At 39.6% G+C, this 16317-nt stretch overlaps 1 long non-coding RNA gene across 1 annotated transcript in view; it reads right to left on the bottom strand.

Moving 5' to 3' along the window:
- Window positions 1-14997, bottom strand: part of LOC139041831 (uncharacterized) — a 17201-nt gene extending 2204 nt beyond the window's left edge. The window contains exons 1-3 of the long non-coding RNA XR_011497813.1: window positions 14721-14997; window positions 8791-9221; window positions 1-8313 (exon numbers count right to left, since the gene is read on the bottom strand). The exon at window positions 1-8313 is cut by the window's left edge and continues 2204 nt beyond it. This is a non-coding gene — a long non-coding RNA (uncharacterized lncRNA). The remainder of the gene's footprint in view (window positions 8314-8790; window positions 9222-14720) is intronic.
- Between the last annotated feature and the right edge of the window lie 1320 nt (window positions 14998-16317).

The following is a 16317-nucleotide window of genomic DNA, read 5'->3' as shown; positions in this document are numbered from 1 at the left end:
GAGTCTTAGCTGACGCTGCTTCGTTGTTTGGCTATCTGTGGAGAGTGTATTCACATGCATTCCATTTAATCACATGCTATGAGCTCATTTGCTTGAACTTTTATAGTAATACTTAAGCATTTATATATTGCTTTTCATCTTCAAAGCACTTAACACACTCATGAATCCTTCCAGCAACACTTTGAGGTAGCTAAGTAATATTAAAACAGGGAGAAAGAGAGAGAGAGAGAGATTTTAAGTCATTTAGTGATTTGCCTCTGGCTAAAGGAAGAGAATATAACAGGGCGGCGCAAGTAAAAATAAAAAATTATAAAGAAGAGAGAGACAGAATAAATATACTAAAACCAGAATTAAAACTGATTCTCTGTTTCACATTAAACCTTGGTATCAAACCTTACTTCCTCTAAACATTCTTAAAGGTTTAGAACCATCTCAGCTCTACTCCAGAATTTTCTCTCATCTTTGTAGGATGAAGGCATTTTGATGTTGTCTGCCTTCTTGGAGAGCAGAGAATACATCTTGCACAAATACAATGCTCAGTTCATAATTCAAGTTTGCTGTTGGTGATGGTGTTATGGGTCCTTTCCTATTTTAAGCTGATCTAACCCAAATCAGAAGGAAATATACGTATTGTAAGAAAGTGAAGTTTCCTATTGCAAGAAGGCAGCAAATGCATAGGGTGCCTGCTTTTGGCTGCTAGCTTGCAGGTTTGCAGTCTTAAATTTTCTCTGTAGCTTACCAGAGAGCAACGCCTTTTAAAATAATGCCAAACACATGTTGAACTTTGGTAACCTTTACTCTAATGAAAATGTAACTCTGAACAGGGTGTATAATCAGAGACCAAATAATGAAACTATTGCTTAAAAATTTAAAGTCAGGTTTGAGGATTTATAGCGCTGACACTGAGAGAACAATGTGAATGCACTGAGAGGCTGTGCAGAGGGACGGCAGGAGAGAAGGGTGAAGGGGCAGAGAAGGAAGACAGTTCTCTGGAGGAGACGTGGGTAACTGCAGGAGAATTGCACTGCCGCCTGTGTCCTTCAGACCTGTTCCAAGGTGGGATAGCTAATACCGAGAGATGCAGGTCAACAGTACCTGTATGAATGATTCTCTTTATGAAATCAGTTCCCTTTTAGCATAATCCTACACATTTTACTTTAAAAATTAGTTCAGATTAGACTTTCTTTTTTTGCCATCTGCTTTCATCCAAGAATTCATTTCTTTGTAAATTTCCAATTCACTATTTTATAATTTCAGAGGTGTTTCATGGTCATAGAAATTTGTGAAATGGCTGCTTAAGCTATATTTAGACATAAGGTTATATGTTCCAATTAAAAAAGAAAAACCCAAACAACCTGAAGCTGGTTCATCAATATTTAATGATGGGCTGTGGAAATGCAGCCTCGCTGAACCATGTTTTTAAGCTGGACAGTCTTCTCCTGGCAAATATTTTAGATTGTCTGCCCTGGGACTTGTTATAACTGCCTTGTTCACATTGCTGTAAAAACATGCATTTGCCTCAGAAAATATTTTCCTGTTTTCATATTTATTGGCTCACCAGATTTTAATTTCCGAAAGTACTAAAATTTGCTATCAGCCGAGAAGACCTTGGTGAGGAGGCGGCTGAGAGTGGCCTCCTGTTTGGACTGAGCTGCTCCAGGGACCGGCACTTGCCTCAGGTCCCAGTAGGCCTTGCGCCTGATGCTCATCTTAGCAGGTTCTGAAATGTGCTTTCTTTTGATATTACAGGGTTGAGAGGACTTTTAGGTGACTGACTCTCTCATGCTCATCTACTCGCGAGAGACTTGTTCATAGAGACTTAGTAATGTGTAGTGTGAAAGAGAGATAGGCCGTTTTTGAAGTTGGATTACTACAAAGAATTCCCGGGTCTCAAGACATCCTAGGTCAGTAACCAGGCTTCTGGGGAGAAAATTACAAAGGAAGCTAGTGAATCTTGGGGGCTATTTTGTCCACACGATGGTAGAAACAGGGAAATTGTCTTGCTTCATGAGTGACTGGAAGTCCTTTGAAGTCTTCAGAAGGTCTCTCCTCCTTACACAGTGCTGAAGGAATGCTTGCTAATTTTTACTTTGCAATTCGTGTTTTTCTCCACGTTGTAGCTCTCCAGGTGGGAGTGATTTCTTGGTGCTCTCTAAATCTGCTCCTTAACAACTTACTACATTCTGCTTTGTATCTTGATGAACTATCTATGTATCTTATTATTGTATGAAATGTAAGCTCTTTTAGGCAGGAATCACATTCTATTAATCACTCAATCTTTGTGCTGGTAATTCTGCCTTGCACCCCACAGAGCTTCAACACGTATGACATCTATTTATTCTATTTATTAATGATTCAATTAAAATTTATTGCCAGGCCCTCTTTTTTTTTTTCTCTTTTTCACCAAATAGTTCTTTCTATGAGGTACCTTGATAGTGATCTGACCAGAAAAAAATCTCTACTATTAGTGTTTAAAATATTTTATATAATAGATCCATAATAACTTCCAAAAAAGGAATTGTCTTCCTCTTATGTAGCCATCAAGTGTGAAACCATGTAGTTGGAAATAGATTATCTAACCAATATGGCTTTTGCCAAAAACACAAATGCAAAATGCCCTTATTTCTTCAGACACTGTAGGAAATGTATCAGAATACCAAAATATAATTGCTATATCCTGAAATTCTTCTCACATACTTATTCTTAAGAGGGTGCCAGGAAATAGTGTTCGGGGCCCATATATTTCCAATGTGTTAGAACATGCTTCATTGGGATTTTGCTTGGCAACATTGTAAGATGCAATATCATCTATTTAGCCCACACCATTTCTCTAGAGTGAGTTTAAAAAAAGGAAAATGCATAAAAATGTCGAAGGCTCTACTTATATTAATGTCAAGTCGACTTCCAAAATTAACTTAACTAACCTGCTTTCCTAATTCTGTTGAACTCTACTCACTCTTTAAATTGTCTCTTCTTGAGGCTGGCCCTGTGGCCGAGTGGTTAAGTTCACGCGCTCCGCTGCAGGCGGCCCAGTGTTTCGTTGGTTCGGATCCTGGGCACGGACATGGCACTGCTCATCAAACCACGCTGAGGCAGCGTCCCACATGCCACAACTAGAAGGAGCCACAACGAAGAATATACAACTATGTACGAGGGGGCTTTGCGGAGAAAAAGGAAAAAAAATAAAATCTAAATTGTCTCTTCTTTTTGTACTAAATTTTTTGGAATGGGTAACACAGTTCCATAGTTCAAAAACTGAAAGGTGTAAAAATTGTTCAGAGATAAATCTCTTGTCCTTATCCTTGCCTGCTTGTTCCCCTATCCCTGTCTTGTTTCACTAAATGATATTCCTTGGCAATCTTTTCATGTTGGACGTAAAGAGTTTCCTCATTCTCTTTTATAGCTACAGAATATTTGGTTGTAAGGATGTACCATAATTAATATAAACAGTCTTCTATTATATACATTTAGGTAGTTTCCAATGTTTTGCTGTTATTAATAATGATTCAATGAATATATTTGTACAAATGTCATTTTGCAAATGGACAAGTAGGTTGGTCAAGTAAATCTTCAAAAATAGAATTACTGAAACAATTTCTGTGTGCACTTACTAATTTGTTAATATTGACAAATTATCGTCTTAAGGACTGATCAAATGTACATTCCTAACAGCAGAGAGTAGCTGTTTCCCCACAGGTATGTTTTCAAACCTTTGAATTTTTGCCCATCTCCTAGATGAAAAACAACATCTGAGTTTAATTTTAATTTGTACCTTTTTTTAAGAGTGAGGTCAGCGTCTGTTCATATGTTTAAGAGTCATTTATATTTCCTGTTTTTGAAGACTGTTCATATAATTTGCCACTTTTGGGGTGTTGTTCTTTTTATTATTGATTTTCAGGGGCTCTCTATATATTAGGAAAATTAGCGGTTTGCAATTTAAGTTTAAAATATTTTTTGCCAGTTTGTTACATCTTGCCTGTGTGTGTGTGTGTCTATGTGTATGTTTCAGAAGTTCTTTTAAACGTTGTTGAATTTGTCAACTTTTTCTTTTATGGTCTCTAAATTTTGAGTCATATTTAGAAAAGCCTTCCATGCTCTGAAATTAAAAAGAATTCTCTTTTGCTTTCTTCTAAATATTCTATGGTTTCATGTTTTATATTTAAATCTCTGATCCCTTTGGATTTTACCTGGAGTACAGTATCGGATATAGATTAATAAATATATTTCACATAATCAGGAAAACTAAGATAAAATCTTCCTATAGTTTGGAATAAAAACTGAATCTATCTACTAAATAAATGACTCAGATTGTCTACAATGATTACTCAACCAAAAATCCCCTTCACTTTATATTATCTGGATATCTCCCAACTTTCCCAAACTTAAGATTCCAACTTCAAATTAACAAAGAGGAGTAACTCCTCATAAAGCAAGCCTAATTAATCATCATTAGTATAATTCAGCATCTACTGAATGCCTTTAAAGGTCCACAGCACTAGACACAATAAATTACTTAATAAAGTCCACATTCAAATTTTAATGTTCATCAGACTATTAGACTATGACAAGACCAAGAATTATCCAAAAGTGAATACAGAACAAACATTGAATTGGACATAGAAAATTTATGCCATTTAGTTCAAATGGAGTATAAGGGTCCAAAGGATAGCATAATCCTTTGTAGTAGATAGAAGTTTCTAGTTTTAACTGGGAGGGTTTATTGAAGACATAAATTTTGACAGTACTTCTGGAGGGGAACAGCTATAGGAGTAAGCGAAACAGGGGCACGAAGTGACCCTGAAGTAGAGTGAGCATCTTGAAGCTCCTGTACAGATTTTTACTGGAAAGGACACAAAACAGGTGTGAGATGCTGACAGAATTTGCCATCACTCTTAAGAGGCTACTTAGGGAAACCAAGTGTGAAAGAGCCCATATGCTCCTAAGATAAGACTATACGATGGAGCTGTTGCTGGAATCCTCTATCTTGCCCCAGATAACAGCCACTTGAAGATGACCAGGCCAACAAGAACATTTGAAAAAGGGCAAACCTCACTCAGTCCCCAGCTCCACACCACCCAGTTCACATCAGGAGGGACAGCTCCTGGTCAGTATGGTTAGTAATCACCACAATAAGTGAGAGTTTCATGGATTGTTAGTAGCCTGTTAGTTGCCCTCAGCATATAAGGAAAATTAATTGGACAAAGCTGTAGTCATGGAGTAAATTGCTTTTGGGGATGTTCCAAATATCTCAGTAAAATATACTGTGTAGATTTTCACATTGGTCATTAAAGAAGCTCTGAAATATAGAGAGAATACTGGACCGATGTCAAAAGAACTGAGATTTAATTCTGATTCTGCCACTTAGCTACCTAATTATGTAAACTTGAGCAAATCACTTATCCTTTTGGTTTGGTGTTCTGAATTATTCAGCTTTGCTCTAGGAATGAATATCTATAAAATCTCAGTGGCTTACAACAACAAAGAATAAACAAAGTTTGTTTTCCATGTTCTTGACATGTGAGAAGATGGACCAGATACATGTCTGCTTCAAGTGTCCTCTTTGTTCCAGGCTGAAGGAGACATCCCCTCCAAGGACATGTGAGCTTGTGGCTGAGGGAAAAGAGAAGGGAGTTGGCAAAACCATGTGATGAATGTTAAAGCTTCTGCTTGGCCGTGATGTATGCAGTGTCCCCTCACATGCCAATGGCCGAACAAAGCACATGGCCAAGCCCACTGTCAACAGGGTAGAGGTATATACTTCTGCATGAGATATTGCCTGTTACATTGCAATAGGTGGAATTAATCACTGCTTTCACAGGAAAGGGAAATTAATATTTGGGAACAGTGATACAACCTATCCCAAGTTCTAATGATAATTTTATCACTGCTATGATAAATATGCAACACAATACTCCCTCCGATCTTTAGCTATTAAGTGGGAGATTTAAATGATCTCCATCATCCTATCTGTTCTGAAGTTCTATGATTAATTTGTTGTCAGAATGTGGTTAAAAGGAAAGAGGGATGCTTCTGGACTGCGATTACCTCAAGGCAGGGCTCTATGTTCTATCTCTGTTCCTGTGAGTGCCTAGGATATGCTGAATGAGAGGTATGGATGGTTATAGTCCATTGGATTATTTCATTTTACTAGGTGATGGAGTTTGGATTAAAACACAAACTTGTTGAATTTTCTAAGCACAAATATCCTTGTGTGTTTAGGTCTGAAGTTCCCGAATTCATTTGGCAATGCAATACTTATAAAAGTATAACATTGTGATGGAACAGCAACTGGAGCTCATGAGAAATAGACTTGGATTAACAGAAATCATAAAAGGATTTCATGAAAAAATTAATTGCAATTACAAACTATTAGTATTTGATTTATATGCAAATATTCAATTGACATTGAATAACATTACAAACATGTGCTGAAATTATAAGATGAGACACCTAACATAGACTAGTAATAATAATAGAGGACAAAGTGTGGCACCAGTTGCTGAGTGGGTAGAGCGTGTAGCAATGGCAGACCTCACATCACATGGTATACGTTATGTCATCTTGCAAGTGACTACTTGACGTTCTTGTCACCTTCTTTTTAGAGGAAAATTATCACACAAAAAATAACAAAAGCTGTGCCCATGTGGTTGCTATTTCACGTATAAAGTAGAGGAAGATGGACACGGATGTTAGCTCAGGGCCAGTCTTCCTCAGCAAAAAGAGGAGGATTGTCAGTAGTTAGCTCAGGGCTAATCTTCCTCAGAAAAAAAAATTTGTAAAAACAAGACATTCAGAGAGATGCTTTTAATAACGCACTTACATGTGTGGGATAATAGGCATTTTTTGTCTTAGTGACCAGATGATCTTTTAGGGAAGTTCATCCTGAGCAGGGCCTATAAGGACTGAAAGTCACAGAGGAGAGAGAAAGTCGATTTCAGATAGGCAAAACAGAATTTCTCTAATTTGACAGAAAGATATGTCCATGCTCAACAGAAAGACACTCACTTAACCAACAACTGGACTTTTCTGGCCAAGCTCTGTTTTTCAAGCCTGTTAAGGAAACAGGACTGTCCTCAGTAATTCTCATCTCCTGGTATTCTCACCCTTGTGTATTCCCTGCCCACATTGAGTAGAACTGTATAAACAATAAACAACATATAGTGTAAACAATAGAATATTGAAAAAAATGACGACTTTGAGGCTAGGTCACGAAAGATATTGTGGTTTCATCTTGCTCCCTTGGCTCACTCACTCTGGGGGAAGCCAGCTGCCATGTTGTGAGGATGCTCAAGCAGCCCTATGGAGAGCTCTGCATGGGGAGTAGCTGAGGCTTTCTGCCAACAACCAGGCATGTGGATGGGCCATTTTGGAAGTGAACTTGGAGCTCATAGAGCCTTCAGATGACTGCAGCCCTCGTAAATGTCTTGACTGCAACCTCTGAGAGATTCTGAGAGGTTTCTGACCCTCGCAAATTGTGTAAGATAATAAATATTTACTGTTATTTTAAGCTGCTAGGTTGGGGGTAATTTGCTAATTAGCAATAGATAACTAATACACCTACTGACACAGAATGCCAAGTCCCTGAGGATCTTGTGTTCAAATACACATTCTATAAAATAAGGCAACTCTTTCTTTCTCTCTTTTTTTTTTTTTGAGAAAGATTAGCCCTGAGCTAACATCTGCTGCCAATGTTCCTCTTTTTTGCTGAGGAAGATTGGTCCAGAGCTAACATCCATGCCCATCTCTCTCTACTTTATATGTGGGATGCCTGCCACAGCATGGTTTGATAAGTGGTGTGTAGGTCCACACCCGGGACCTGAACGAGTGAAACCCCAGCCGCCAAAGTGGACCATGGGAAGCTAACCGCTATGCCACTGGGCCAGCCCCCAAGGCAAATCTTTCTTGGTCTTAATTAATCTCATGCCACTTCTTGCCAAACAAGTCTTTTGCTCCTTTGGCTCTTCTTCTTTGTTGCATTCATGACTGTATACTTGGAGTTCCTTTTCTGCATTCCTCTTCTGGCAAACTCTTTATTAGACTTCAAGACCCAGCTTACAGAAGCCTTCTCTGTCACTTAGGATTGACTGCATGTGGCTAAAGAAACCCGATTATCAATGACTTAAACAACAGAGAAAGACTGTCGCAGCTGTTGTTGTTCTTTATGTAGAAGGACACTCGAGGTGTGCAGTTTGCTCTGTTATGATGAATATGTCACAAAAAATCTTGTAGATACACTTGTTTCTAGCTCACAGCTCTGATTGTGGGTTCCTTCTTCATGGTCCAAGATGGCAGCCAGAGAACCAGCCTTCACAACTGATTCCACGTAACAAAATGGAGATTGGAGGAAAAAAGGAGTGACATGTGTGAATTAGCTGCTTTAAAATACTTTTTATTGAAGCTGCCACTCAACATTTCTCTTATATCTCGCTGGTCGTGAACTAGTCATATGGTCACACCTCATCTACAAGGAAGCCTGGGAAATGAATTCTATTCTGGGTAGCCCTATGCCCATCTAAAAACTAAGAATTGTATTACTGAGAAAGAGGTGGGCAGGTCAATCTGGGATGGATGTGATATTGGAGCAGATGCCAACAGCCTTGGCCATATCTTCCCTGTGTCCCCTGAAGTTCATTGCATCCTCCACTGGGTTTCTACTAGCCTTTAGGTGCCTCAGTGGGGAGACTTATTTACATTTAATGATGAGAGGAAATAATACATTTTTAATAAATGTGTGTTGAATGATTGCACAAATAAACGAATGCTGTGTCAGCTAAGGGTTTTGAGTCTTACCTTCTCACTTCTCTGAACTTGTCAGCAGAGGTAGTCACCATTAGTCTCCATTTTTATAAAAATTCCAGAGAGCAGTCCAACAAAATGCCTTGTTCTCAACTGGTCACTCATTAAGATCCAATTTATGGTAAACCTCCCAAGATATTTGCTTTTGACTGGAGTGGACACTTGAATCTTGCTATAAGACAATGTTGTGGCAACTGTCCATTCTGCTAAATCATATCACTTTGGTCATATTTGGTCACATAAAATATAATTCAGAATGTAAACTTCATCTGAGAAGAGATGGTGCAACACGACAAGATTCTCAAGAGCTGTTGGAGGCGTGCTGAACAGGCGTAAGTGTGCCGGATGGCAATGATAGTGCACGGGAATCACGAGGAAAATGTTCTCTCCCTTTGCCTCAGTCATTCCAATTCTGGAAATTCAGCCTAAAACAAATAATTCAATAGAAAAAAGTCATGCACTAGGATGTTCCTTGCTGTATTATTTATAGCATATTAGCAATCACTTGGAAGGAAACAACCTGAATATTCAACAGTACGGAACTGGTTTAGTAATGCATGGTGCTTCAATACAAGAAAAAATTGAGATAATTGTGAATATGAGACAAAAGAGTCGTGACTTTTTGCTAAGGAAAAGAGAAAAAGGAATATGAAAGTGCATGTTCACTATGATTACAACCATATAAAATATGTCTGTTGAGAAAAACCACAATAGAACAAAAAGTGAGAATAGTTTGGTAGGGTGGTAAAATTGTGGGTGATTTTTCTTTTAAAGAAAATTTCCTTTGGTGCTCTTTTGTCATTTTGGTGTAAACATGTGATAAAGGATTCTGTGCAAGGGATAACCGAATCTGGTAACAAGCTAGTGGATGACATACCACCTCTTTAAAGGCCTTGGTTGTGTTTGTGGTGGCCAGAACAAGGTTACACTAAGGAACTATTTGACCAGTTCCCTGGCTTTTCTGCTCCGAGGTTTCTCCAATAGTTATATAGTACATATTTCTTATTATTGGCCGTTGTAGATAAGCATGAATAGAAGTGGGTCTCCATAAATCCCAGCTCTGTACCTCTGTCTGATGAAGAACAGGTTTTTTTGAGAGGTGACAAATGAACCATTGCTTAACATTTGCCTTCTCTTCTTAGGAGATAAATTATAAGTTGATTTTCGAGCTCACAGCTAATAGCCCTGCAACATGTAGGTAGAATCAGGGGCTCAACTCATATATCCTTGTTAATTCATTAGCTCTGCTTAGATTACAAGAAAAAAAAAGTATATATATATATTTTACCACCAGGATATATATGCTGTAAATCTAGAGAGACTTTTGGGTCAACTTGACTAGAATTATTTCCTTCCTTTTACTTAAATCATCGGGTTCATACTTAGGAATGTTTCGCTAAAGAATGACTAGGAGGAAAGATACATCTGGTTTGACCTTATTCTAAAAGTTGATAGGGTTTTAGAATTCAGCTAGGAATTGAGCATTTGGTTGCCTGAAGGCAGGCAGAGGACCTCTCAAGGTGTTTTCTGATGTGACTTACAATGCGTGGAGTCAGGAAATGTCGTTTACAGGAGACACGTTTGCATAGTGTGACTTTTTTTTTAATGACAGCTTTATTCAGATGTAATTTAGATACATGAAATTCCCATCTTTTAAAGTATACAGTTCAGTAGATATTAGTATATTTACAGAGTTGCACAACCATCATCACTATCTAATTTTAAATATTTTCATCACCCCCGAAAGAAACTCCATGCCTATTAGGAGTCACTCCTCATCCTCCCCCTTCCCATCCCTGGCAACCACTTATCTACTTTGGATCTTTCTGGATTTGCTACGAGCTATGTAAACACTGGCAGAGATGTGGATTGATTTTATATATATATATATATATACTCACGCATACATATTCTCTCTATATATGTGGACACATACACACATGCACATATATAGGTATGTATAAAGACTTTGTATGAGACATTCTTTCAGATTGCAAATAGAGACACATTCAGGCATTCATGTGCCTTCAGGGCTTAGAAATAGGATCAGATGCCATAGGTAAAGGGCTCAGTCCTATAGGATTGCCCACCTCCTCCCACTTTAGATGCCAATCTAAAGTCCAAGTTGTCACCTGTGCTTCTGACCAACCAGCGGTAGATCAGAGGTTCTGTTACTGGAACGTTGGGTTCTTATTGTCCCACAGGATGGAGATCAAGAGAGACAAAAAAGGGGAGTAGAAAAGTAAAAGTATATTAGCTTGTGCACAGGAGAGGTGCAAGGGAGCCCGTGCGGAAAGGAAAGGGGCAGGTGACTGGCTCATTAGGGAATGGGATTGTGGGGGTTTAATTAGGCAAACGCTGGGGAGGACGGCCTTGTCATGGCATGTAGAGGTGGGGTTGTGCTTGCGCCTGTGCTGTCTCGTACATGCTACTACATGCGATGCATGTACCATTAGCATGCTAGCTCTCCACCCCTGGGTTGAGTTTTACTATGCTAATGGGACTAGGGTCACCTACAGTGGACTCCTGGGTGCTAGGGCACGTGCGGAAGCCCAGGAAAGTCCAGATGCTGCAGAATGTGGATCTTGGTGGCCTCTATCTGATTCTCCTAGCCTGCCAATTGGTTAGGGCCAATCCTGTTAGGACCTTATCTTGTTTAGGCCCAGGACCTTGCAGATGGTCTTGCCTCGTTAGGCTGGTTCCTGTCTCTGTTCCAGTGACCCACTCTTTGAGTTCAATTAATTTGCTAGAGCAGCTCACGGAACTCAGAGAACCATTTTACTTACTAGGTTACTGCTTTATTATAAAATGATATAACGCAGCAATAGGCAGATGGAAGAGAGGCATAGGGCAATGTATATGAGAAGGGACTGGAGCTTCCATGCTCTCTCTGGGTGCACCACTCTCCCTGAATCTCCACGTGTTCACCAAACCAGATGCTCTCTGAGCTCTGTCCTTTGGGTTTTTAATGGAGGCTTCATTACACAGACACGATAGGTTAAATCATTGGTCATTGGCGATTGAACTCCATCTCCAGCCCCTCTCCCCTCTTGGGGGTCAGGGGCATAGGGCTGAAAGTTCCAACCCTCTAATCACATGGTTGGTTCCCCTGGCAGCCAGCCCTCATCCTGAGGTGCTTTCCAAAAGTCACCTCATGACCATAAACTCAGCTGTGGTTGAAAGGGGTTTGTAATGAATATCAAGACACCTTTATCCCTCTTTTCACTTAAGAAATTCCAAAGGTTTCAGGAGCTCTGTGCCAGAAAAAGGACCAAGACCAAATATATATTTCTTATTATAAAAAACAATATCACAACAATGGAACCAGCCCACCTGGGTTTGAATCTGTGGCAAGTAACTTGACAGCTATGTTCCTGTGTTTTCCCATTTTTAAAATGAGGATGATAATACACCTCACGCCATAGGATTGATAGGAAGGTTAGATGAGAGGACACATGTAGGAACAGAACATCCAGTAAGTGTTATTTAGATGTTAACTATGATTACTGAGGATTTAATATATCTCTACTGACTCAGTTATGTGATCATTTTTTTTTTTTTTTAAGGATTTTATTATTTCCTTTTTCTCCCCAAAGCCCCCCGGTACATAGTTGTATATTCTTCGTTGTGGGTTCTTCTAGTTGTGGCATGTGGGACGCTGCCTCAGCGTGGTCTGATGAGCAGTGCCATGTCTGCGCCCAGGATTCGAACCAACGAAACACTGGGCCGCCTGCAGCGGAGCGCGCAAACTTAACCACTCGGCCACGGGGCCAGCCCCTTATGTGATCATTTTTTGAAAGTAACTGAAGTCAGGTACCTGAGAGTTACTGTAAATATTCAATGAGACCTTTCGACCTTGTTCCGAACACAGACATAGATGAAAATAAGTTAATCTTGTCAATTTTCTGTTTTCTTGTTTAACCTGAGGGGTGACTCAAGGATCACAAAGATCTATGAGCTTGTTTTACAGAAGAAAGAGAATACCTTCAAGAAAGTTATGAGCACCATAACCAGATAGCGGTTGATGCCCAGAAGTCAGATTGCCTAAGGGCTTACCTGGAGTGAAAGAAACATGGACTACCCCTTTGTTTCTCCGGAACCCTTCCTGCCAAGCCCCTTAGCTCTATAAAATGCCCGGCTTTCTTCTTTTGTTAAGGTGGGTTTGAGAGAACCCATCTTCCCACCTCCTAGTTTTGGACCAATTCAAATAAAGCTTTCTCCATCTCCAAGCTCTGATGTCGCAGTGACTGGTTTACTGCACATCAGGCACATGAACTTGAGATTAAGAAGTTCAGCATCATAACTGACTATGGGCTCTGGTAGCAGTTTACCCATTAGAGGGATTCAGCTTAATCACAATCAGCCACAGTTTCTCTCAAGTCCACTCTGTACCTCATGAATTCTATTGCCTGCTGGCTCCTGCTTTATTGCCTTTTCTGTGGTTTTCTCTGGGCTTCCTCATCACTCTACCAATCACCAACTCTTACCTTCTATAACCTGTGACAGAAAACCTGACAGATTTGACAAGTCCTAATAGAATCAAGAGTGTCTGTGTTGAGTACAATGTCAACCTTGATTCTGAATCAGCCTGTGATAGCAGGGCCACATGGCACAGAGTTTGGCTACACACACACAAACACACACATAGAAGTTTGAGCTTGTTGAAAACTGTAGCTTCTGAAAGGAGGGAGATATAATTTTCAGGCATCTTGCATGGAATGTCCAATATACTGTCATGACTTGTGGAGATATTTGTTATCTTAAGTGAGAAAGGCAGAATGCAAATTTATACAACACAACTAAAACAATGGGAGAAAATAAGAAGAAAATATACAACTTAAAATACTGCAGCGAGACAATGCTATTTTTCCTTTCTAACTTTTAGTAAAATTCTCTTTAATGTGCAGATAATACTTTGTACAATGTACTTTATAGTTTATAAAGTCCAAATAAAAATATTCTTTAGGGGCTGGCCTGGTGGCACAGTGGTTAAGTTCGCACGTTCTGCTTTGGCGGCCCGGGGTTCGCTGGTTCAGATCCCAGGTGCAGACATGGCACCGCTTGGCACGCCATGCTGTGGTAGGCATCCCACATATAAACTAGAGGAAGATAGGCATGGATGTTAGCTCAGGGCCAGTCTTCCTCAGCGAAAAGAGGAGGACTGGCAGCAGATGTTAGCTCAGGGCTAATCTTCCTCAAAAAAAAAAAAAAATTCTTTAAAATGTAATCATTTCTCCATCTACAAACTGTGCACAAGAAAAGCAGAGAATGGTAGCAGTCACTTAGGTAATTTGGGTTGGGAATTTTATAATTGAGAAAGGGAAAAGGCATTTTAGATCGGATTTCTTGTGTTGTCTGGTCCTCCCCTTCTTTGCCTAACTGACACAATTGTATAGTTCTCACCATATTTATTTCCATGGACATGGAGATTATGTGAAGTCCATGGTTCACCCTGCTTGTTCTGGACATGCTAACTCTTTAAAATAGAATTTAAAAAAATCTATCTACTTGGGGAAATCTATGACACATGGCTCTCAGTTTATTTTCCCGCTGTTTTCTGTTAACCTTGACTCTGGGAGTTTTTTCCCCCTAAATAATTTAAATATTAAGGCAGGATGCAGGCCAATGGGGAGTTTTAGTTGGTATGTGAGGATGTTGAGGCACAGAGCATGAAAAGAGAACGGGATTATTTTAGCAAATTATACATGGTGACTGTTTACAATTTTCAATTCTTTCTCACTCTCCCATATTTTTCCTTCTCTTTCCTCTTTTGCCTTTATCAAACTCTCACATCCACTTTGTTGTGCCCCATCTGAATGACTTGTGTTTCTGGAATTAATTCTGAACCTCTACGGACAAGAGCAGCACCCCTCTTAAAGTCACAGGATCACGGAAGCAATTAATTAAAAACAGCAGGCTCTTACCTGATGTCTTGAGGATGACTTTTAATTACGCCAACGGCCCTGCTTTCCCTAATGAGGATGTTCTGTAAACCTGCACATGGTTTTCCCACCCTGCGCTTGCAGACAAACCCTGTGTCCAGCAGGACTACTGCTGCCTGCCAGACAAAATCCTTTCTCTGCCACAAAGCCTGCCATTGTATCCCCCATGCAGCCCCACTGATCTTTCCCAAAGGGCCTTTTAGAACATGTGCACACTTATTTCCATTCCCTGATGTGCTGGACGCAATAATAGCCAGAGAACCATGGTAACTTGCCTGGACTCAACGCTATCTAGTGTTCTCTGAAAGCCATATGTGGCAGCTGGACTCTTGTGTGAGAGAGAGAGAGAGTGTGTGTGTGTGTGTGTGTGTGTGTGTCTCATTGGGGGAGGGCAATTTCTGGTGCTTTTGTTGGAGGGTGTGGGAAGAATAAAGAGCTTGAAGAAGTGACAAGGTGTCAGTGTCCTCCTAACTCAGCTGTTCAGGGGCTTAATCCAGCCCACAACTGGATGTCCAAGGGATTGAAGGAGAACACTCTTCCTGGCTAATTTCCAACTGTTTCCAAATGCACTTGAGAAAGTTCCATGTGATTTTTTTTCACGTAGCACCTGCTCTAACAATCCCAAAGCAACTTTTTTCTTCTCCATTATACTGTACATCTGTTATTTTGCTGACATGGAAGCTAGCATAACAATTAGATTCATTACTTGCCCAATAAATTGATTCCAGCTAAGCCTAAAAGACCTCAGTGTACTCTTTGAGCATTTATCCAATGAAAGAGCAAATTAAGAAGAAATCCTGTCTATAAAGGCTTTTTTGGGGGTTAGACCAGTGACATGTCATTCATATAAGCTTGTTTCATTTCAGTGTGGTGATGAGATGAAATTAGAAAGCCTGAATGATAGGTAAGACAATGAGAGGTGGCTGGAAATCATTTTTACTTTCTCTTAAGCAAAAGCAATTTGGGGAAAGTATTTAAAAAATTCTAAATTTTCTGTCTGCCAAACAGTTTTAACAAATGAAGACTTTGATGGGGTAACAATTGCATTTTTTTTCACTTCTTCTCGATAATGAAAATAAAGAACTAGGTTCTTTTCCAGAACTACTTTTTTTTCTTCAAGTTAAAGAAAAGCACCTACTTCATTGTACTTGGGTTGGGTGGGCACGGGTAAAGAAGGCAATTTGAAAATACTCTTCCATGTTGAAGCGCAGACCTTGGTTCAGGCCTATGCACCGTCTCTGTGAGGCTGTGTGTGTTCAAGCAGACGATCTTCTGAGAGAAAGAGAGCAAATAAACCAGCACCAAGCCCCCAAAAGAGATGCTCATAGTGGAGATGAAAAAAGTTCTTATCCCCAGTGGGAAATTTAAATTGACAGGGTAAACTTTTGTACACTGAAAAGCAGCCAATTTAGATAGTGCAGACTGTCTAAATTAGAAATGATTTCTGTTTTCAAAGTTTGTTTCAAAACTGGTTAAAAAAAAAGCTGATGAAGCTTTTTTCCCTATAGAAATATAGTTATATAAACTCTATTCAACAAATATAGTTGAGCACCTATTATATGCAAAGAATTGTGCTCAC

The sequence above is a fragment of the Equus asinus genome, chromosome 24, assembly GCF_041296235.1.
Source record: "Equus asinus isolate D_3611 breed Donkey chromosome 24, EquAss-T2T_v2, whole genome shotgun sequence".
Taxonomy (NCBI): Eukaryota; Metazoa; Chordata; class Mammalia; order Perissodactyla; family Equidae; genus Equus; species Equus asinus.
The sequence above is the reverse complement of the archived record's forward strand: the minus strand, read 5'-3'. Positions and strand labels throughout refer to the sequence as shown.